Below are 20,746 nucleotides of genomic sequence, written 5' to 3'. Positions count from 1 at the left end.
TTTGCAGCTGGAATGACTGAAGCATACTGAAATTAAAATTGTCAGCCAGTATCCAACACTGAAAAAAAATTAACACACTAAGGAGCCAAAAATGAAAAGAGCTCTGAGAAGACCAAAGGAAAGCTGAAGTAGCATGTACCATATATGTATCACATGGTTTTACTGTGATCCTTTGTTGTCACATGATGATCAGCAAGAGTCACCCATACAGGGATTCGTGATTGCTGCTTTCAAATTTCTGCCTTTTTTGTATCTTCATAGTACATCTTAAAGTGAAATTGTTATAGCAGTTATAATAATTCAAGTTCATCCCTTAAACAGAGGTCAGGGGAAGACACTGCAGAGAATAATCAGGATAAATGCAGTGTCTGGCATAAGTGTTGCTGACGCACAGGGGATGGTGTTCTCCAGTTTAAGGATTGATTGGTTGAGTAGTGGCCTCTCCTCAGTGGAATGCTTGCCTTGTACACACATGCATAGCCTTAGTTGGCCCACTACTTTTGTCTTAGGGCCTTATATACTTTCATAATAGGTGAAAGAGAGACCAGGGACGTGAGAGGAATTTATGAATCCTGATTCAAGGCCTTGAGAGCTATTCTTTCTGGGCATCCTATGTAGAAAAAAGACTAGCTGTGGAACTATTTTGCACACCTGATTTCCTGGATTGAATCATTTCTACTAGCTCTTTCCACCAAGTTCCTATACAAAAGACACAGGCAGATCAGCATTATGATTATCCCTTAAAGTACTCCAGAACTGGATTTAGTCAGTGGTCCAATTAATTTGATTTGTATTCAAGTATTTTGTCATTTGCCAGTTCTATTGACTGCAACATAGTAAAGCAACTAGTGTGGGGCACAGCAGTGGTGAATCAGCCACAGCATCACAGGGCATCAGCCAGGCTATGAATCCACTCAACTACAGTACTTGCTAATTTGCAACAGCCCGGGCCGCCTGACTGGACTGAACTAGTTCAGGTGGGACTTGTCTACCCTAAGACAAGTACAGCTGCAATGTGCACACAAAACTGGATTCAAAGCTTATGTTTTATATGCTTGGTTAATGCTTATTACTATGGACCCAAAGCCTAATTAGCACAGTGAATTCCTACTGTTTTTGTAGTTAACACGGCTTTCCTATTGTCAGCTGAACAGTTATTATAATAAGCCGAGTTCTGATGCTGATTGTCTCTGTAAAGCAAATACACTACAGATGAACAGCTGGCGATCTATTTGACTAGAGTAAGACAAAAAAATAATGGTGCTGAATAATCCAGATGCCCAGATAAAGTCAGGAAATACAATTAGGATGATGATGTTTTTGTGTCAAAAGAGTTATGCCACACATAGAGGCCACCATTGAACTACAACTTTTATATGGCTAGTTACCTACAGCAAATAGTGTGAGCCAGTTAGGAAAGAAAAGTCTCTCCCATGAGCAATAGAAGTTAAAATTTTGCCAGTTTACTGTACCTGCTCACTATACCTACTCCCAATCTCTTGCATCCTTATACCTTTCTTACTCAATTCAATATCTGCATTGTACCTAGTATCTAGTCTGCTATTAACAACTGTCCTGCTGAACTTCTTGTTCTGAACAACTCTCCTTTGCATTAATCTCCACCACTGTATCCAAGAATTTTTGGTGTGATACTCATCTCGTTGCATGATTTCTCTGAGGTCATCTGAGGACCAAGAATGTTTTCAATATGTCAGGTGACTTGCTTCTGGCTACAAAACAGAATCTCTTTCCTTCTCCTGTAGTTTTTTATCTCCATTCATTTCTTCGTCTGAAATTGTTGATCATTTCAAAGACCTATATTAGTTTGCCACTTTCTAATTCAGCTTCCTCTTCAGTGCCATTTCTTCCTTCTGTTCTCATCCTGTGTGTGTTATTTTTCTACCCTTAAATGGTGTATCATCACATAACTCTCTTTTTATCTTTTAATCCAAGACCTTTACTGTACCAAAACTCACATCTGTGGCTATCATGGAAGGAGGAACTTCCATCTCTTAAGAGACAGCTGATAATGAGTGGAAGCACACAGTGCTAAACATCACTTTACTTTGGGTAAGGAGTATATTGAAATTATCTCATAGGTCTGCAGCTTGGATGTTATCATTTCTTTTCCTTTTTCCTCCTGTGTCCTGACTCTCAGTTAACACTATTAATCATTAATGCCTATATCTTTCAAGTATTGGCAAGACATGAATGACCATCTAAAAGACATTCTGTACTCATCAACTATTTTATCTGCAATTCTTAGAAAACTTCCTTTAGCAGCAGATTCATTTCACCTTTGTGGGAACCCTGAGTTGGGTTCCATTCTTCTGTGTCACAATCCAAACAGATCTGGTCAAAAATGGTTTTATCTCAGCAGCCTGTCACTCGTGAGGTCCTTCAGGGATCAATACTGGGCCCCAAGATGTTCAACGTCTTCATAAGTGTTCTGGATAATAGGATTGGAAGCACCCTCACCAAGTTTGCTCATGACAGTAAACTGGATGGTGAGGTGAGCACATCAGAATGAAGAACCATTTTACAGGATAGGCTGGAAGACAGGACAGGCAAGCAAAAACTGTATGAATTTTAACAAAGGAAGTACAAAGGTCCTGCAACTGGAATGACAGCCAAATTTCCCAGTACACTCTAAGATCTGTGTCACTGGGGAGCAGCCTTGTCTAAAGCGATCTGGAGGTCCTGGTGGACAACAAGCTGAACATAAGTCAGCAGGGGACTGCTGTAGCAGCAAAGGCAAACTGGATCCTGGGCTGCATCCACGTGGGAATTACTGGCAGAGATAGAGATGTGAACATCCCACCCTACTCAGCGCTTACACCTGGAGTACTATGTCCAGTTCTGATCCCCACAATTCAGAAAAGATTCAAAAAGACTGGAGAGGGTCCAAATAAGGGCCACAATGATGATCAAAGGGCTGAGAACCAGCCCTATAAGGAAATACTGAAGGAATTAAAGGAGTTAGGTTGTTTCACCCAGGAGAAGAGCTGGCTTGGGGGGACCTAACCACAGTAGTCCAGTGCTTAAAGGGGGGCACTGGACAGGGGCTCTCCCTTCATACGGAGCCACGTGGAAAAGACAAGAGGCAGTGTGTACAATTTAAACTGGGAGAGGTTTCTTCTTGACTTATTACAGTAAGAACAATCAATCACTGGAAAAACCTCCCAGGGATGTGGTAGAATCCCCAGCATGGGAGGTTTTCGAGATCTGTTTGGACAGGATGCTAGATAATCTCATCTATGCTCCTTTTTCACATGAAAGGTTGGACCTGATGATCTTTGGAGGTTCCTTCCAACCTCGGCTGTTCTATGATTCTATGAAAAACATAAAGGAAAGAATTAAATATTTGCCTCCCTATCTTTTTATAGATAATTTTCACTGGGAAAACATACAGAAAAGAGATTAAAAACAATTACATTTAACTACTGCAATCTTCAATTCTGAGAAAAGATGGCAAACAGTTTGGGGAGTTATAATTCAGACAGTGTTTGCATCATGTCTCAAGATCTTAATTTCTCTTAAAACATTTGAGTTTAAAATGTCACAGTCTAGAGCACTTTAGGAAAATTGTTCCAGAGCCTTAAGTAATACCAAAGCATTGATTTATGCAACAGTTGGCAAGCAAACTTTCCAGCTAATGTTTTATTATGCTCTGTCCCCACCCTTGCCAATGTCGTCATATTAAGAGCTTACATAAAATTATTTAGAAAATTAAGCAAGTCCTTCCCAACACTGAATCTGGTCAGCCTCACTCAAATAACATGAGATATGTAATTACTATTTCACTTATGTACAAAGAAGATCAAGTAAACACAATTGAAATGCTCAGCAGAAGTCCTAAATTTAGCCTAAAGAGGTCAAAATGGCAGTTTATCTTCTTTATATATGTTCATAAAAAAAAAAAAAAAAAGTTGAATTATGCCTTTACAGGGCTTTTTTTTCTATTTGGTACATAATGTACTCAGCAGTAAGGAAAATACACCACCTGGGGAAAAAAGATCAAATGTTCAATTCACAAAATTCTTATGGTCTTTTCTGAGCCAGTGTAATATTTCCTGGGGCAGTATTACAGGAAATTTTAGCTTTACTAAAGTAGTGTTAAGCTAATTTAGTGTAGCCTAAAGTAAAAGGAGACTCATGACTTTTAAGTGTGTTATTCATTGACATGTGATGCTTTATTTATTTGCCTCCATGTCAGAAATCTTCCAATATTCACAGCTACTGAAATACTTCAGGATGTTTCATCTTCTTCAAAAAAAAGGGTGGGGTGGGGTGGGGTTAGAATTTGGATTGGTTGTATGTGCAGTTCAACACCATGCCTCTAACTGTGATCAGTACAGACAAAGGTGCAAGAAACACCATGGAGGTAAGAAATGGGAACGTTTATTCCTGAAGTCTGTCATCCAGATTAATGTATGCCCTGAGACATGAGGTTCTGTTTGTTTGATTGATTGATTGATTTTTACACCACTAAACAATCTTGTGCTGTAATAATTTAATATTTAATTAATATATAATAATTAATGCTGTAATCAGGGTGTTCTCACTATCATGTTAGCTGCATTTTGCCCTCATAGGCTCATCAGTCAAAGCTGGGACCAGTTGTACCAAACGTTGAGCAAAATGCTATAAGAGCACTGTTCCTACCACAGAAAGCTTACAGTTTAAGTAGACTCACATGGATAACCTCATTAACTCAATTACATTTGGTGACTTCCCCCTGCCTTTCATTGCTTTTGTTTTTTGCATGACATTGCAGTGAAAAGGCATTTCATGTACAAACATCAGTAATCATTACTTCTAGAAATGATGAGCTCAGGCAATATTCTTTACACAGAAAAGACAGACAGCCTAGTTCAGTAAAATTCAGTGGTCATATATACATATATACAGTACAACACTAGGAAGTGAAAAGGTGGGAAGGGAAAGAACAATAAATCTGGTAGCAATTTCAAAGCAAAAGGCAAGAAGCTTCAGAAAGGAAAGCTTTGGATAGAATGTAGGGCATACATATCACATGTGGTATAAACACAAAACAAAAAGCTCATTCACACCACAGTATTGTAAGGAAGTGAAGGAAGGTAAAGGAAGAATTAGAGAAGGAAAATTGAAGTCAAATAGCAGATCGGTGTTTTCTGTAATACATCATCATTGCCTTGACTCTCTAGTTCCTGGGTGACTTGACGATGGGCCTAGATGTTAGCCTCACACTTTCCTTCCTTTGAAATACATCAAGCCTCAATGACTGTAGAGGAAAGAGCATGACACCTTTGCTGCCTTGTGGATACCAAAGTGCTGGACTTTTCTTTTTCTTTTCCTACTCTATTGCAGGAACATATTATTATTTGTGTTGAAATACTAAGCTTTATTTTCAACCCTTACTGTTGCTGCTTTTGTGGCAAGAGCCTTTAGCCATATTCAAATCTGAAGGCAACTCTGGTCACAGGATCTATACCGATGATAAACCTTAATCTGGATCAAGGACTCACTGTGCACTAAGCACTCTATAAGGATAGCAGAAGACAAGGATTTTTTATTTGCCTTTTTTTTTTTTTTTTAAACCTAAGGCATAGAGTAAAGAGAACTGCAGATGAGCAGTGTTGAGGAATATTAGCAAATACACTCATTTGCATCATGTCAGGTAAGTATCTTACATCGGGCTAAGAAACAAGGAGGAGAAAGTTTGACTGCATGTATGCAGACAATACATCCTGCACTTATCTGTTCTACTTCACTGAGTTTACTGTTATTCACCCCCATTATGGACTATTTGTGATGCTATTATTCTTCTTCCAGTATCATTGTCAATATCTGATTAGAAATATTCTTCTTCTGTGCCCCCTAACTCAATACGAATCCAAAATATCTTAAATACCACAATAGGGTTCTAAGCAGCCCAACATTTGTGTGAAACTTGCATCATTGGCAGCCTAGCATTTCCCCCTCTGATGTGAAAGTCCAGCTGTGTCCTAGAGAGGAAGTCAGATGGCATTGCTCTCAACCATGATTCTCAAGGTTGGCAACACAAGCAGGAATTGGAAATAGTTTTAAGTAAACATATGTTTAGAAGTATGCAGGATCTAAGATTTTATAATAAATAGAAGTTGAATGATTGAGCTTTCCATGTATATGTATTTTAACATATATTTTTAATTCAACTCCTATAGTCGTCAGCAGTTACAGTTCCTTAAATTGACATAAGCCCAAATAATTTATTAATGATGCCGCTTTTGTTGCCAACTAAAGCCTGAAACACATGGAAGATTTCAGAGAAGTCCTAGGGCAAAACCCACAGACAAGCCTTCTTTATTTATAATATACATGTATCTTGGCATAGCTGCCTTGTTCCCTCAGTAAGGGTCTGCTCCAGCTGTGTCCTAGAACCCTTTATACTCTAGCTGGTGTAGCTTGAAACAAAGGGATCACGCCTGCTGATTTCAAAGGGAGGCATACAGAAAAAGGCAGAAGTATCTCGTTCCTGACCTACAAAATTATTCTTAATGCAAATATTAACATGTAGCATATCTTATGTTTCAAAGAGATAGAATGTCAAGTTACTTTAAAATTCCTTTAATTATAGCGTATGCTGTGAGCTATTCATATTCATTGTTGATTATGTTTCATTCCACATTCTCTTCTATTATGAAAATAAGTGCAAAGGAAAGAGTGCCTTGAAATATTTATAATGGGTTTGTGTAAAGGCAGCTTTAGAGAACATCATTTTAAACTTCCCATTAAATGCTAGCCTGCAGGTAAAACTGCTGTACAACAGAGTAGAACATTGAAGAAATAAAGCTACAATGGAAAAGATAGAAAAAGCCCAGGCTTTTACATGAAGCAGAGAAACACCCGGTTCAGAATGTAATAATTAATGTATTGGAGAGAAACTGATTCAACACAATGAAACTGTGCTACGTTATGTTCAGATGTGAAGACATCATCATAGAAACTCTCAGTAAGAATTAAAAATTTTGAGCATATAAATATTTGTTGACTTTATAGAGAACAAAGGATTCTATTCTTACTATGCTTCAAAATGCAAAAATATGTTTGATCCAGGTCAGAGGGTTGTATATTTGTAAAGTCTTTGCAAAAATCATTGGTGGGGGTCTCAGTTCAGTAGGAGGTACTTTGAAAACTGCTGAATTTAAGGGTATTGTTGAGTTGTCATTTAATGGCTAAAACTGAGATACATACAACTTCAATAACTGGAACTGATTAAAAGACTATTTCAGAGCCATCTAAGATGTTAATCTCACTATTTAAATGTATTTTTTGCCTAGCACATCTCAATTTCTGTTTTATAGAAGCATTTTTCTAATGGCTACATGAAAGTGCTTTCAACTTCACTTTCTTCTTTTAAAACATTTTTTTTTGGTAAAATCTTGAACAGAAGATACTCCTAAATTCTGTATTCTTGAGCACAAGCGATTTCTACAAGCACACATGTAACCGGACTGTGTGGTATTAGCTATCTCAACAGTTTGTGGCTTTTGTACATACTTTATACTGTTTCTGCTGCTTGAAGTATCCACAGAAACTGGGTTTATATTGTTACCTCATTTATCATCCCAAACCAGATAAAATGGGTCTGATGTACTAAGCCACCTACTTGGCTGGTTATTTTTAAATGCTAAGGGTATAGCTTCTTGTCTTTCTAAGATCACCCCCAATGACATCTGTAGACAACTCATACATCTGTATCAGTTAGAAATGATAAGAATCCATCTGAGAGAGATCAGTTGTAGATCTTGGAAGATTGAACAAGAACAGCTGTAACACCTCGTTATCTGTTATTTATTTATTTAACACACTCATCTTTTTTCTTGGAGGACTTGTGTTTAAATCAAAATCCACATCCAGCATAGCTGGGGTGAATACAAATTGCTTGACGCTATACCAAGGCTATTTTGCAAGCATGATATAAGCATCCTTTGTGAAATGAATTGAGCGTTTATTTTTCTATCATCATGCCCACTGAAAGCATGCAGGAAAGAAAAGGAAAAAAAAAAAAAACTTCTGTGATGAAAGAAATGGAAAAAAATGGCAACAACAACAACAAAAAACACATCCATTCAAGCAGGTAGCCTGGGTCATATGAATATTAGTTAATCAAGTGCTACGCGGTCAGCCTGATGCCCCTGCCCTGTACTTCATTAAGAACACATGTGCTGATGAAGCAGCAAACCTCCTGTGACTGCAGTGGAGGTATGGCATAGCTGCTTTTCTGTGCTGTTCTTCTCTCCTACATAAGCACGCACAGCAAGCAAGGCAGGGAAGAAAAGGGAGAGCGCAAAGAACTGCAGTTGTATTCTGTAGCCACTGCTTTGACAGGTTTCCCCATAGCATTAGGGCTCAAAGCCACCGTGGGGAGGGAGACAGCTAAGCAGCCACATTTGTTTCCACATAGCCCCAGAGCATGCAAATAGCATTGGGTGACTTCACTGAACAACAAGGAAAGGTAGCTGGAGGTTAGGGCGGGGGAGCTACTGTTCCTAGCGCTGCTTCTTCAGTAAAGGAGCATCTTAACACCATATGCACCCTAACTACCTGGCATAGGCTCTCCAGGGCTTAGTTTAAAAAAAGAATTATTCCTAAATGACAGATGAAGCTTAGATTACCCATATGAGCCTGTAAGTACGATCAACTTTTTTACAACAAGCTTTTCTGCTCTGGACTAGGAGCTTCATGAGCAGTTACTCAGTTACATATTTTCTGCTGTTTTTAGACCTTTCAATTTCTCTGAAAGTATGTGCATATGTCAATGTGTTATGTCTGAAATATGCTTAGCTACAGTAGCACTCTTGGAGGTAAAACGCATACGTATGTCTGCAGCTGCTCTTAGTCCAGCCATGTCTGACCGGTACACTTTTCAGTCTTTGATGCCACCCTTACAAGACATCAAATCAGTCTAATTCACATGTGCACAGAGTTCAATTCCTCTCTTTCATTCTTCATTGCTATAAATGCCCTTTACTCTTACACACAGCTGGTTACCGCATGGCATTCCTTCTCCTTAGAGAGTGAAAAACCTCTTAAGAACATAAGGCCATTCAGAACTGCTCCCTGGGGTGGCTATAGGCTAAAACCCCAAATTATGCCTTCTTTTCTGTGAGACAATTCCAATATAATCCCAGAAGAGTTTTGGATACTGCCAGCAGTGTGCGAGCCAGTTAGCCTTGTGTCCAGACAGAATTCTGATTTAGCAGCTCATCGTGTTTTTCATGTTAGACCATTTCTAAAACACACCTCTAGTGAAAATAATAATAATAAAAAGGTCGTAATGCAACCTTACCTTATTTCCTGCCAAAATGTATTCTGAAGTGGATTCAGCGACTTCTACTTGTGTTCAGTAGTAACTTTTCCAAACAGACTACACTTATATGAGAGTCAGTGTCTGGCTTTTTTGCTCTGGGCACCATTTCCAGTCACATGAACTGGGAACAGCTTGATTCAGATGTTAACAGGCACTGACATTTGCAGGAATGTTGTTTAAAAAAAAAATCATAAAAGCCTTGAGAAATTTCAGTGCTTAAAAAGCTTATCAAAAAAGTTAATGAAAATATGGTATGCATGTTATCTGTGAGAACAGTAGCATAATGCAAGAGTTGATGGTAACATGATACATAGCTGTATAGTACATTAAGGAGCAAACCAAATACAGTTCTGTCCTGACTTTCATGTCTTTGCAAGTTCACTGAAGTAGGACTTGTGTGCAAATCAGGGAGGAATCTGACTTTTTGATGTTAAATGGATGTTAGAATTTGACAAATTAAATGGGTTGAATTCCAACCCTGAATTACAAAAATGATAGATTAGAATAAATCTGGGATTAACACCTACTTTTCCAGTAAATTCTCAACTCTCTCTGCATTTATTTTAAACACATTTTTCAGTTTTGTAAGGGGATTTGTTTTTATCGTCTTAGATTTGAAGGAGGTCTCCATCAGGTAAAAGACAATATTTGTGGCTTACATTTCACAGGACTACGGTAATAGAGACACAGAGTTTAGCTCTCATTTTTTTTTCCAATTTCTCATATCGTTCTCAGATGTCTCCTCTTCAGAAGGTGACCTCAAGGGGAATAGCTATGCCCTTGAATCACTGTATTACAGGATAAGAGGTAATGGGCTCCAAGCATCTGACAGACTCTAATACTTCTGTAAACTGAAGTCACGTGGGTTATTTTAACCCTTCCTCCCACCTTACTTGGTTTCTTTCTACATGCTTGTAAAGTGAACAACAAACACACAAGACCTTGTGAAGCCTACCAATAGCGTTCAGATTTTTCTAAATCACCTACCTCTTGAGACCAGCGAGAGGAAAAGAAATAACTCAAATGCAGTTAAACTTAGGTGAATTAGAGCAATACATGAACAATATATTTTTATAACTTTTGCACTATTCTAGGAGAGGTAGTTTTTTTTTTGTTTGTTTTTCCCCCAAGGGGAAGCAGACAATAAAAGGAAGCCATAGTTCTTTACTCTTTCCCCATTAGCATGATTCCTACAGCACTTGCACCTTCAGCTGAAGAGATGACCAAATGATAGCAAGCCAAGTTTGTGTGCTGGAAATGACAAAAATTGATAGGTGTGCATGGTGCAAAGCAGTCATTCTAACACAGCTAGTAAACATCTGCTGTCCAATGCATGCTTTGCAAGTAAAGTCTGTTTACATTTTGTGAATGTCAGGCATCCAAATTTTGGGCAGATTGCACGTATCATACTCACACATTAAATCCATTCAACATTTGTCAGAAATGGATTGGTTTTATATGTTTTGTGTGGACAGTCAAAGGAAAGAAGCAAAGGAATTTACTAAGGGATACTCCTAGCTGAATTTTGTTGTTGTCATTCAGAAGCTAATGGCAATCTAATTTAGTGATCAAATCCCTCGAAAATGAATTTATGTCATGAAACCCCCCCTTTTATTTTTTTCAGACACAATAATGTTAAGAGTGAATGAACACGAGCTACAAAGCCACAATGCTTGTGTTCTGCACAGGTGCAAAGATATGCAGTAGACAGAGTTTCGGTAAGAGCTCCTGTCCATGTGGTGTAGTATCTACACTGGTAGGTCTGTCTGAAGCTTGAGAGAGTTGTAATCCTGTAATTTCCTCAGAACATTCTCCTGAAAGATGTGTAATGCTTGGGCAAAACTAAACCCACCATAAGCCTGTATACACATCCCAAAACCTACGTAGAACGAGGAAGTGAGCTTCATGTGGTTTGAAAGTATGAGACGATACTACTGTTTTGTTGTCATATTTTTCAGTCTAGAATACAGTTAAACAATGTAGATTTCCTCTAAATATATACAATATATATATATAATAAAATGTATAAAATATATATAATTTCAGGCAACAGCTGTGAAACTCCTTAAATCCAGAAGGAAGAATTCCAGCAGCCTTCAAGCTCAGCCATAGGAACATCCTAGTCATCCTTCATGAGATTTCTTCTCCAAACTACTCTTAAAGGAACAGACATAAGGTAGCTCATCATTTTATCCTCCGCCGTGTTGACTTCATCGTCATTAAGCTACTGAATTAGACAGAACAGGAGCATTATAACCCTCTAAAAACTCCACAGTCCAGAAGAAGAGGGTGATTTATTCACGTAAATTAGAAAAAGACACAAACATACCATATACTGTTTACAAAAAAGATGATGAAATTTTTTCATGAAAGAGGAAATCTCAGTAAATTCAGAAGTTTAGACAGGCTAACACTGACCTCAAGAAAACAAGCTGAAGATCTGAAGTGGTTAACAGGATTATCGTGAAGACACCATTTGAGATTATTTCATGATATCATCTTATGAAATAATAAATGATACAAAAGTATTTAGAAGAAGGAAGACAGTGCAAACAAACGAGATAAGAAGCTACAGTAAATTAGAGCCAGAAACATTATTTAAAATAAATAATAATAAAAAAGAACCTGCAAGAAAGCTTTAAAGCATTGAAGGGAGAAATTTCCATTTGACTTAATTTTGGCTGCAGAACAGTCATAGCAGTAACTTAGAGATTAAACATGCTCCAGCTCACCAGCCTACAGATCTTCCTCCACTGCAGCTATCAGACTGCACGGGTTCCCCTGAACTTATGGTGCAGGTTTCAGTGCTCAAAGGAGGTCTATGCACCGATCATTTACTGAGGCACACACGTGACTAGAATTTGTGTTGTTGGCACTGCAGGAGCTTATTTAACTGCAGCTGCAAGTCAGAGTAAGTGCTCCTGAACCTGTTTTCCTCCAATTATCAAATCATTCTGTATTAATGTTGAAACATGGTTGATCAAAATTGATGCCCTACAAAGAAAGCCTCCCTTATTGAGGTGTTTTGCTACAAACATGTTTCTGCAAATTCTAGTAAGTCAAGAGAGGAAAGTGGATTTTAATTTGTTGTCTCTATCTGTCAGAGAAAAAAAAATATATATGTAGTGAAGTCATGACATTTAGTAGCACTGTCTAGGAAATGGTAACGATCAACATCTGAAGCCAGAGGACATTTTGCTCTGCCAAAAGTCATGCTAGGGAACAGAAGTAAGACACACACCCCTTTCCCCCCCCACAAAGTAGTATCTCATTTCAAAGAGATGAGATGAGAATAGGGCCTTTTGCCTTTTTCCCCCACTAACTGTTGAAGGCAAGCTAGAAATTTTATTTCTTAGGAAGCAAATCATGAGGTACAACAGCTTTTGTGAAGAACATTGCAGAGTTTCTTGATGTTATGGAGTCAGAACTTTGCTTTCTTTAAGAAAATCTCAGACAAGGTGATTGTTACAGCTAATTACTTGTAGTGAAAATGAAAAGTTAATTTGAATTTGAAGGAAACGTTAACTGCCAGCCAAGTGCTAATCCTACTCCTATTACCAAAAAGGGGGGGGTTAGGATAGAAAACCACACAACATGAGATACAAGAACCTTAATTTGTAGCACATCACTGATTCAGGATTACAAAGCAGCAAACAGAACAGCTTGAATATAAGGAAATACAGTCGATAAGTACAATTTAGTTTTTTTGAAAGTTCAGCATATAGCAAGCTGTTCCCTGCTTTCAAATCCCGTGATACAGTATTTGATCTGATTTCTCACTTCTTCTAGATGTGTCATGTGCCAGATGTGCCAGTATTTGTGGTGATTCAGACACTGAAGTTCTTGCATAGTTTAAGATGTTTAATTTTTGTATATGTTGATCATAATTCAGTGGAGGCACTCAAAGTAAATGGACAAAAGCCAAATTATGGAGCAACAAGAAGGTCTGCACTTCCATTATTGCTGCTCAGAAGTGTATCTTACCCCTTATGCAGAAAGGGAGAGAAAAAAGAAAATCTCATAATATTCTTTTTGTGTGTGTGTGTGTGCACACTTTGTAAGATGAGTTTGTCTTATACAGAAACCCATGGGAAAATAAATAATATATCTTAATATTTTTTTCTTCAATTTTTAGCTTTTATTTTACCTTCTGATCATTATTTCAAACTCACTTTCTGAAATACTGCTGAACATACTGCTTCATCAGAAGTCCTGCAGAATGCTGCATAAAGTAAGTTAAGATAGATATTTTGTACAAGTAGGGTTTTTTTATATGACGTAAAGCATCCTCAGAACACTGAATGGATGTTATTAAATTTTATGATATCCTGTACAGAGATAGCACACACTGTACGGAGACAGAGAGAGTCATAAAGCAATTAGAGTAACAACTTGGCCTCTACATCATACTCTGTGTATTAAAGGATGAAGCTGAATTCCCAGAATTCTACAGGTTTTGGGACAGACAGGACCGTTATTGAAAGGGCACGTGGTTACTCAAAAGATAAAATTTAAAAATAAATAAATTGCAGGAACAGAAAAATAGTAAGAAATATGTCTACCATAACTCTATACTACTGAGAAAGCATGCAAATCTTGTCCTTGGTATTAGCCTGAAACAGCAGCTTCACTGCTTTGCTAGCTGCTGTCAGCTGCAGGAAAAAGCGGCATGAGGAATTTCCTGTCTTTTCTACATATGTAGGCCTGAGGAGAATCATAATCCCAGTTTTGGGGGTATATAACTAAACTCAGAAGTGAAGTGCAACTCAGTGAATATACTCCAAGCCTTTATACTCTCCCTACTGGCTCCCTTATGCATGCTCTGAAGTAGAGAAGTCTGTGTAATGAGAGAAAGAGCGAAAAGATAAAGAGAAGATGAAAAGATAAAACTATCATTGAGAAAATAACGTTGCAGACTTTGCAGAAAACAACTCACAGGTCTCCTAACAATCGCAAGGATTAGGAAACCTTCACAGTTTAAGTTGAAAATTGATTTGAACATGTCAATTTTTGAGCAGATCCTTGGTGATTCACTTAGCTGAACTTGTAAGCAACACTTTGCATATTCAACAACTGTATGAGTTGGGATGGGCCCAGCAACAACAGCAGAAATCTTGTGGATGTTACTTGTGTCCCTTTTACAAAGGCAGACGTGTGGGTAGAAGGAGGACCTGGCCAGAAGCTGCCCGGCCATTAAGGAAGAAGAACTGCCTCCAGCCCGAGTCCTGTGTCAAGTCACTGACAACCACTGTCCTGAGAAGAAGCCTGTCACTTGTGCCACAGCTATATCCCTGTTTTGGGATCCCCAGCTGGTCCTCAGGCTGTACTTCACATCTCAGGAAGGCCTAAAGCTCTACCTGCTCAGTAGCACAAGTTGCACAAAAGTTGCACTTCTGCTTAAGGACAGGTAAAACAACAGTAGGTAGAATTACCTCCAGGAGGTACAATTATCTCCTTCTAACTGTTCCTTGTGTAAGAGAGGGAAATAAAACTCCTCAGGCAGGTGGCCACAGAGATACAGTCTCCTAACATTTTGTTACCAAATCATATCCTGCCTATCTGGAGCTATGGGTACCATTGCAGGTTTCCTTATGTTACCTTTCAAACCAACCAGCCAACCTGGAAGTTTACTACCTATAAATGCATGTTGTTTTGATGTACAGTTTGTATGCTTGCATGCCACTCCCTGCCTATTCAGGTCTTTTTCTTCACTCAGGATTCAGTTTCTTATTAAGAGAAATCAAACAAACAAACAAAAGACAACCCGCCAAAGTTTGTTTTTATGAACATCTTCCTCCCTCCTCACCAACTTATGGATAATTTGATATACACATAAATGACCTGTTTCCATAACCATTCCCATTCCTGAACTCAATAGTCTCCACGTATTTTAGTTTGAAATAAAGCAAGTTAAATTTTGCATCCAGTTTAAAGGTTCCTGCCCTGAAGATGGAAAACGTTAGCTGTATAAACATGGTTAAAAGAACAACTGCTTCTGTTTGCAGAATGCTTCTTGGGAGAGCTCTTTGTGGCATAAATATAAGTTTTAGCCAGCATTATCTCTGTTACGAGTTAGAGTAGCTCATAAAATTAACAAATAAATAAATTGATTACTTCAGATTTAAATGAAAATGTAAAGATACATTTCTTAAGACTACATGCTAGCCCATTACAAATCTGAGGAATTTACTAAAATGGCAGAAGACTTACCTTCAGAAGAATTGGTGAGGAGGCTGTTGTTTCCATTTTACCTTGTACCTGATCAAATGCTTAGCAAGACTTAGTTTAATGCTGACTCCCTCCACCCCTGTAGTGGTTTTAAAAAAAAAAAAAAAAAGTCTAAGCACTCCTATAGGCTTGGCAAACTGAATAGCAGTAACATCTGGCTTTCTGCCTGAAATTAATTGGAGAAATGTATTACAGGCTATGCTCTTATCATCAGCTGCCAAGAAGCATTTGTATAATAATTCTTTACAAGGGGGAAAAAGGAGGATTTTTCTTTTTCTTTCCAGAGCTTTGTGGGTACCAGACAACTCTGTCAAGCAGATAACGGTTAGGAACTGACTGGTGAATATCAGAGAAATAGAAAGTTATAGTATTTAGCTTTTCCTTTAAAAAGTGCAATTCCAAATATAGAGGAACATAGTTATCATACCCTCTGGATTTCAGCATGAAGAACTCAGAAGAAAAAGTTTCAGCTTTAAGATGCTCCGCCCAGGTATGTCTTCTCCGAGGGCTGCAAGCCAGCCCTACCCCTCCTCTGAAATGGTGGACAGGAGCACTGCCTGCCAGGCCCGCGGCCTGAGGGCAGGCATAGCTCCTTCCCTCTGGGCTGCTGTGAGGCTCAGCTCCATGAAAAGCCTATGTTCTTGTGGCCAGTGGCTTACTAGGAGAGTACGACAGCTGCCACAGTGCTCAAACACCAGGTTAATTCCTCCGTGCAACCTCAAGCGAGCAGATGCCCCCCTCAGGCACTGGTGGCCTTCTCCCCCGGCCTGGCCCAGATGTGGCTGTGGGGGCTCAGGGCCCACCCTGGCCAAGGAGAGGCCTGGCCACCGTCAATGTGAGGGGCTGCGGAGGCAGCCACTGCACTCACTTTCAGGCTACCAAAGCCTTCCTGTGGAACTGGCAGCTATGCTAGCCAGGCAGTGGATTTCTTGCCTCCTCACTAAGAGCAGGTTCCTGCCTGCTTGGTGGCACATGAAGCCATGAGAGGACTGGCACCCACTTCTGGAGCTGTTTGTAGGCAGAGCAGATGTAACACAGCTTCATGGGCCACAGCCGTGCGCTGTTGGCTGGTGAGCCAGCTAGCTTGGGAGCCACAATCCCAAGTCTTCTTGTGTTAACAGTGGCAAATAACATAAGTTTCCCCAAGTACATGAAGGTTTTCAGATCACCACAGCAGAATTCACCTCATGCTGGCCTGGCTCCACTGGCCGACAGCAGCTCATGGGGTGCAGACCCACACCTGCTGCTTGCTGTGTCCTGGGCAGGGACAGCAGCCTCAGGAGGAGCTGGGTGCAGGCAACGTCATGAAGGCAGCAGGCACCTGTGACACTGCATGCTAATTAAAGCGTTAATTGAAAGTAAACCTTTCTATTTAGGCACTGACTAATACCTTATTTCAAACAACAGCAACACCACAAAATGCCCAGTTATTCCTCTATTCATCTTTTCAAACATCGTCCTCTACCACAAATCTAATCATTTCAGTGTTTTGTCCCAAAGAGCAATATCATGAACACACACGTGGCAGGCTTTTCCCCAGTGCATGAATTCTGTTTTCCTATCGGTGAACAGAGATAATTACAAGCTTTTCAAGTCATCCATAAAAATAAAGGTGATGGCCCCAGCGTGAGACTGTACATCAGCTCCTAGGCTTATCTTTTAATCAAGTACTGTTTAAACATACATACAACAGCAAGTGTACAGATGGTTGGTTGAGCAGAAAAAAGCTCTGGGTTGGGTACTTCTGTCATGACTTTCAGATACACTTTTATAAACAGGCAGTCATAATTAAGTTGTGGAAGACTTTGTGAAGGTTTGTGTGGGTTTTTTTTCGTAAAATAAATACTTTTTTTGTTTTGTTTTCACACACACTTGTTAGGCTTTTCTGCAGAGTTTGATTAGCAAAATAGCATCTCAGGAAAATAAATAGTCCCCAGGCATGGATTCTCAGTCATGTTTACTGACAGAGCAAACCAATTAGGTAGAGCTAGGCTTACATACCAAATTAAAAATCTAATGCTGAAATTGGGAATCAATCTCCCCATTAGTATTTCCAGTGATGTTACCAGGATGGCGCTTACACGTGTATCCAGGCCTGATTTACTGTTCAATGTCATATTCTTTTCTTCTGCATCTAAATAAATGTATAAGTCGGCAGTTTCTTTAGAATGGTTACTATAATATATGGGAGAACATTTGTTTTTTATTATTCAAAAATACCTTATCTGATATACTGTATTAATACATACCAGATTTTGAACCAAGTTTTTCTCTCCTAAACCATGCAAATATGAAACTTCATATAACCATCCATATAACCCTCCAGCTTCAGAAAGTAGAGCATTAAGGCAAACCTCACAGTGTAACACTAAACCCACGCAAGATGTCAGTGCTGCAGCTTTTAAAATCACCATATGTCTCTTCTTGTTCCCAGGCTTTCCCTTCCTAGGCTTCTTTTTTGATCTCTCTTTTTGTACACCTTGAAACTACTCTATTTCCCCAATCCCCAGTTATATGTTCTTCACTTCTTGGCTCTTGCTCTTAGTTTCAAAAGGTTTATATTTATTTAATTTTCCCTGTTAAAAGGATATGAAAAAAATCATACCTGGACATGAACAAACAACCAGACAAGATGTGATGGTGGGACTGCTGAGAAATTGCAGTGTTTTCATCTGCCATTTGGGTTTGTCAGGGGAAAAAGATTGTGAAAGAAATGATGATCATTTACTGCCAGGGAAGAAAGAAATGGATTGCATAGGTTAGAGTTTATTAGTTTTTATATAAGCAGAACCCGAAGGACAGATATGTATTAAAATAAATATTTTTGAAATTATAGCATTTGTGCTTGGGGGGGGGGGGGATCTTCCTTGAGGTCAGCAGCCCACATAAATTCTACAAAGCCCTAGTGAGCCAGCCCCAGCAGCATGCATCAGGGAGCCCAGTGTACTTTCAGAGCACATGGAAAGATGAAGGCTCCTGGTAACTCCTCGTTCTTCAACGCAGAACAAAACCCATCTCCATGCAATAAGCAGAACCCCCCAACCTGAAAGAGTACCCAAACAGCTTCTGAGATAGGTGCACTTAGGATTCAGAGCATCACATCCTCTTCCCAGAGGGCAGCTTTCTAAGGAGGGCTTGCCCTTTTGCAGAAGCAGGTGAGGGGTGCTCTTGCTGCCCACCTCTGCACAGAAGGCGTTTAAAGATGTAGGACACCTGGTGAAAGCCCAGCTCCCAGTCTCCAGCACCAGTGAGCGGGGATGCAGGCCAGACAGACATGCAGGAGAGAAACCAGCACACGGGGCAGCCGCTGGCTCTGGCCACGCTCACCCTCCTGCCTGCACTTCAAGGGGTGTTTGTGCACACATTGTTACAGGCTTTGGACCAGGAGACACATTGTGCAGCAGGGATTCAGACATTGCCCTGTTCAGATGCATGCTTTAAATATTTCCTGCATGGGAGCCTGGAGAGTTTCCTGTGTAGTGTAGGAGGATGTAATAGGATGCACACTTTTACTAAGAGTGGAAAAAACTGTGAAGATGCTGACCCCTCCTGTTCTGCCTTTGAAGAAAACCCTGGATGAACCATCGTAAGTGCAGCTCTGTTATAGTTCTTCTTTTCCCTTATTACATTAATAATCAGTTGCACATCAAGAACCATGATCCAAGAATCACAATCAAGGCCTCTTTGACTGAAGAGTTACTTTGTGTTTTGCTTGCTCAAAAAGCAGAATTTATGAATAAATACTATTTAACATCACATACACTTGTATTTTAGCTGGGTAGGCTACGTGATGTAGACAGGTATAGATCTATAGGCACAAATACTCAGCTAACTATATATTAAATGTAGTTAATAGTAGAAACCTAAATATAAATTTAAACAGGGGAGCGTACTTAATCTGTTCATGTACTCTGAATTTCGAAAAATTTGAAATACCAACTATTTTGATGCATTTTTGTACTCCCTCGCAACATTATTTATAGCCAGTCTGCCTCTGCCGCCAGCACCAGGCAGCTCTTGCTCCGCCCGCAGCGGCGGTGCGAGTGAGCGCAAATCCCCATCCCTCTCGTGGCTCCGATGATCCCGCAGTGCCACCTACTTGTTGCTGCGAGTTTTTGCAAGGAAAAAACAAACCAGAAGCGAAACCAACTACTTCTCTAATATGTTATTTATTAGAGAAATGTTTTGCTTGGTTTGTCTACCCCACCCTCCCTCCCCCCCGCAATTCCAACATTCATTTGTTTATAGAATATTTCAAAATTCTCTCTTTTATTTCAAATGTAGATGTCTCTGATTTATTACTATGACATACAAAACATCATCTGAACGCCATACAAAGTTACCAGACTTCTAACAGGCGGTGAAGAAGGGACCCTTTAGAACAGCAGTTATTACAAATGTAATTAATTGCAGAAAAATTCCTTTCTTCTCATGACAATGTCATATGGAAACAAGAACAAGAGGTAGTTTACATTGCAGCCCCAGGCAAATATAAGCCTCTAAGAGCAATAAGCATGCACGTAAGAGCCTTTGGCAGTAACACAGCAAAAGTCAATGGAGCTGCTCCTGCAGTTAATAGATGCACTTAAGGCCCTACCTGCACTGCAGAAAAACAGTAGCACAATGGTTAGCCTCCATCTAACTCTGTAGGTATAACGTAAGCACATAAGTAGCTTGAACAGCTTTCTTTCATTCTTAAAATTAGTGTGGCTTCTCACTGTTGTATGAGAAGTTTTCTCTTCCCTTAGATCCATATCTCAGGTACATATGCGGTAATCTGTGCCTTCACATGATAAAAGCGATGCCAAACCAAACAAAAATAAATATGCTTCTAGCACTTATAGCGACACAACACAATTTGAAATCACAAACATTAAAAGCTTAAAAGATAACAAGTGTTAAATAATTCCTCTTGCCACCCAGCTTCCTTTAGAAAAAGTAAATAAACAGTATTGTGTGAGCGCTAATGCATGACCTTCCCATTTGTAGCGTAGAAACTGATTTTATAACCTGGATCAAAACATTTTGCCTTCAGTATGTGCATGTGTGTCTGCGTGTGTGTAATTACAGCCTTTGGCACACAAATGTTTTCATACAGGTTATACATGGCCTGTGGGTGCCCTCTTTGGCATAGCATAGGTTGAAGCAGTGGTGCATGATGTCAGCACAAGTCAGGGCCTCTGA

General features: G+C 39.4%; 1 protein-coding gene across 2 annotated transcripts in view; it reads right to left on the bottom strand.

Moving 5' to 3' along the window:
- Window positions 1-20,746, bottom strand: part of FMN2 (formin 2) — a 202,216-nt gene that overhangs the window by 172,047 nt on the left and 9,423 nt on the right. The window contains exons 1-3 of one of the 2 annotated variants that reach the window (XM_083831934.1): window positions 16,747-17,039; window positions 15,990-16,094; window positions 15,545-15,641 (exon numbers count right to left, since the gene is read on the bottom strand). The exons of the other annotated variant lie outside the window; for it this stretch is intronic. The gene's annotated coding sequence lies outside the window, so the exon portion shown is untranslated. Of the gene's footprint in view, window positions 1-15,544; window positions 15,642-15,989; window positions 16,095-16,746; window positions 17,040-20,746 lie in introns of those variants that run through there. 2 annotated transcript variants of the gene reach the window in all.

The sequence above is a fragment of the Anser anser genome (assembly GCF_964211835.1).
Source record: "Anser anser genome assembly, chromosome: 3".
NCBI lineage: Eukaryota > Metazoa > Chordata > Aves > Anseriformes > Anatidae > Anser > Anser anser.
The sequence above is the reverse complement of the archived record's forward strand: the minus strand, read 5'-3'. Positions and strand labels throughout refer to the sequence as shown.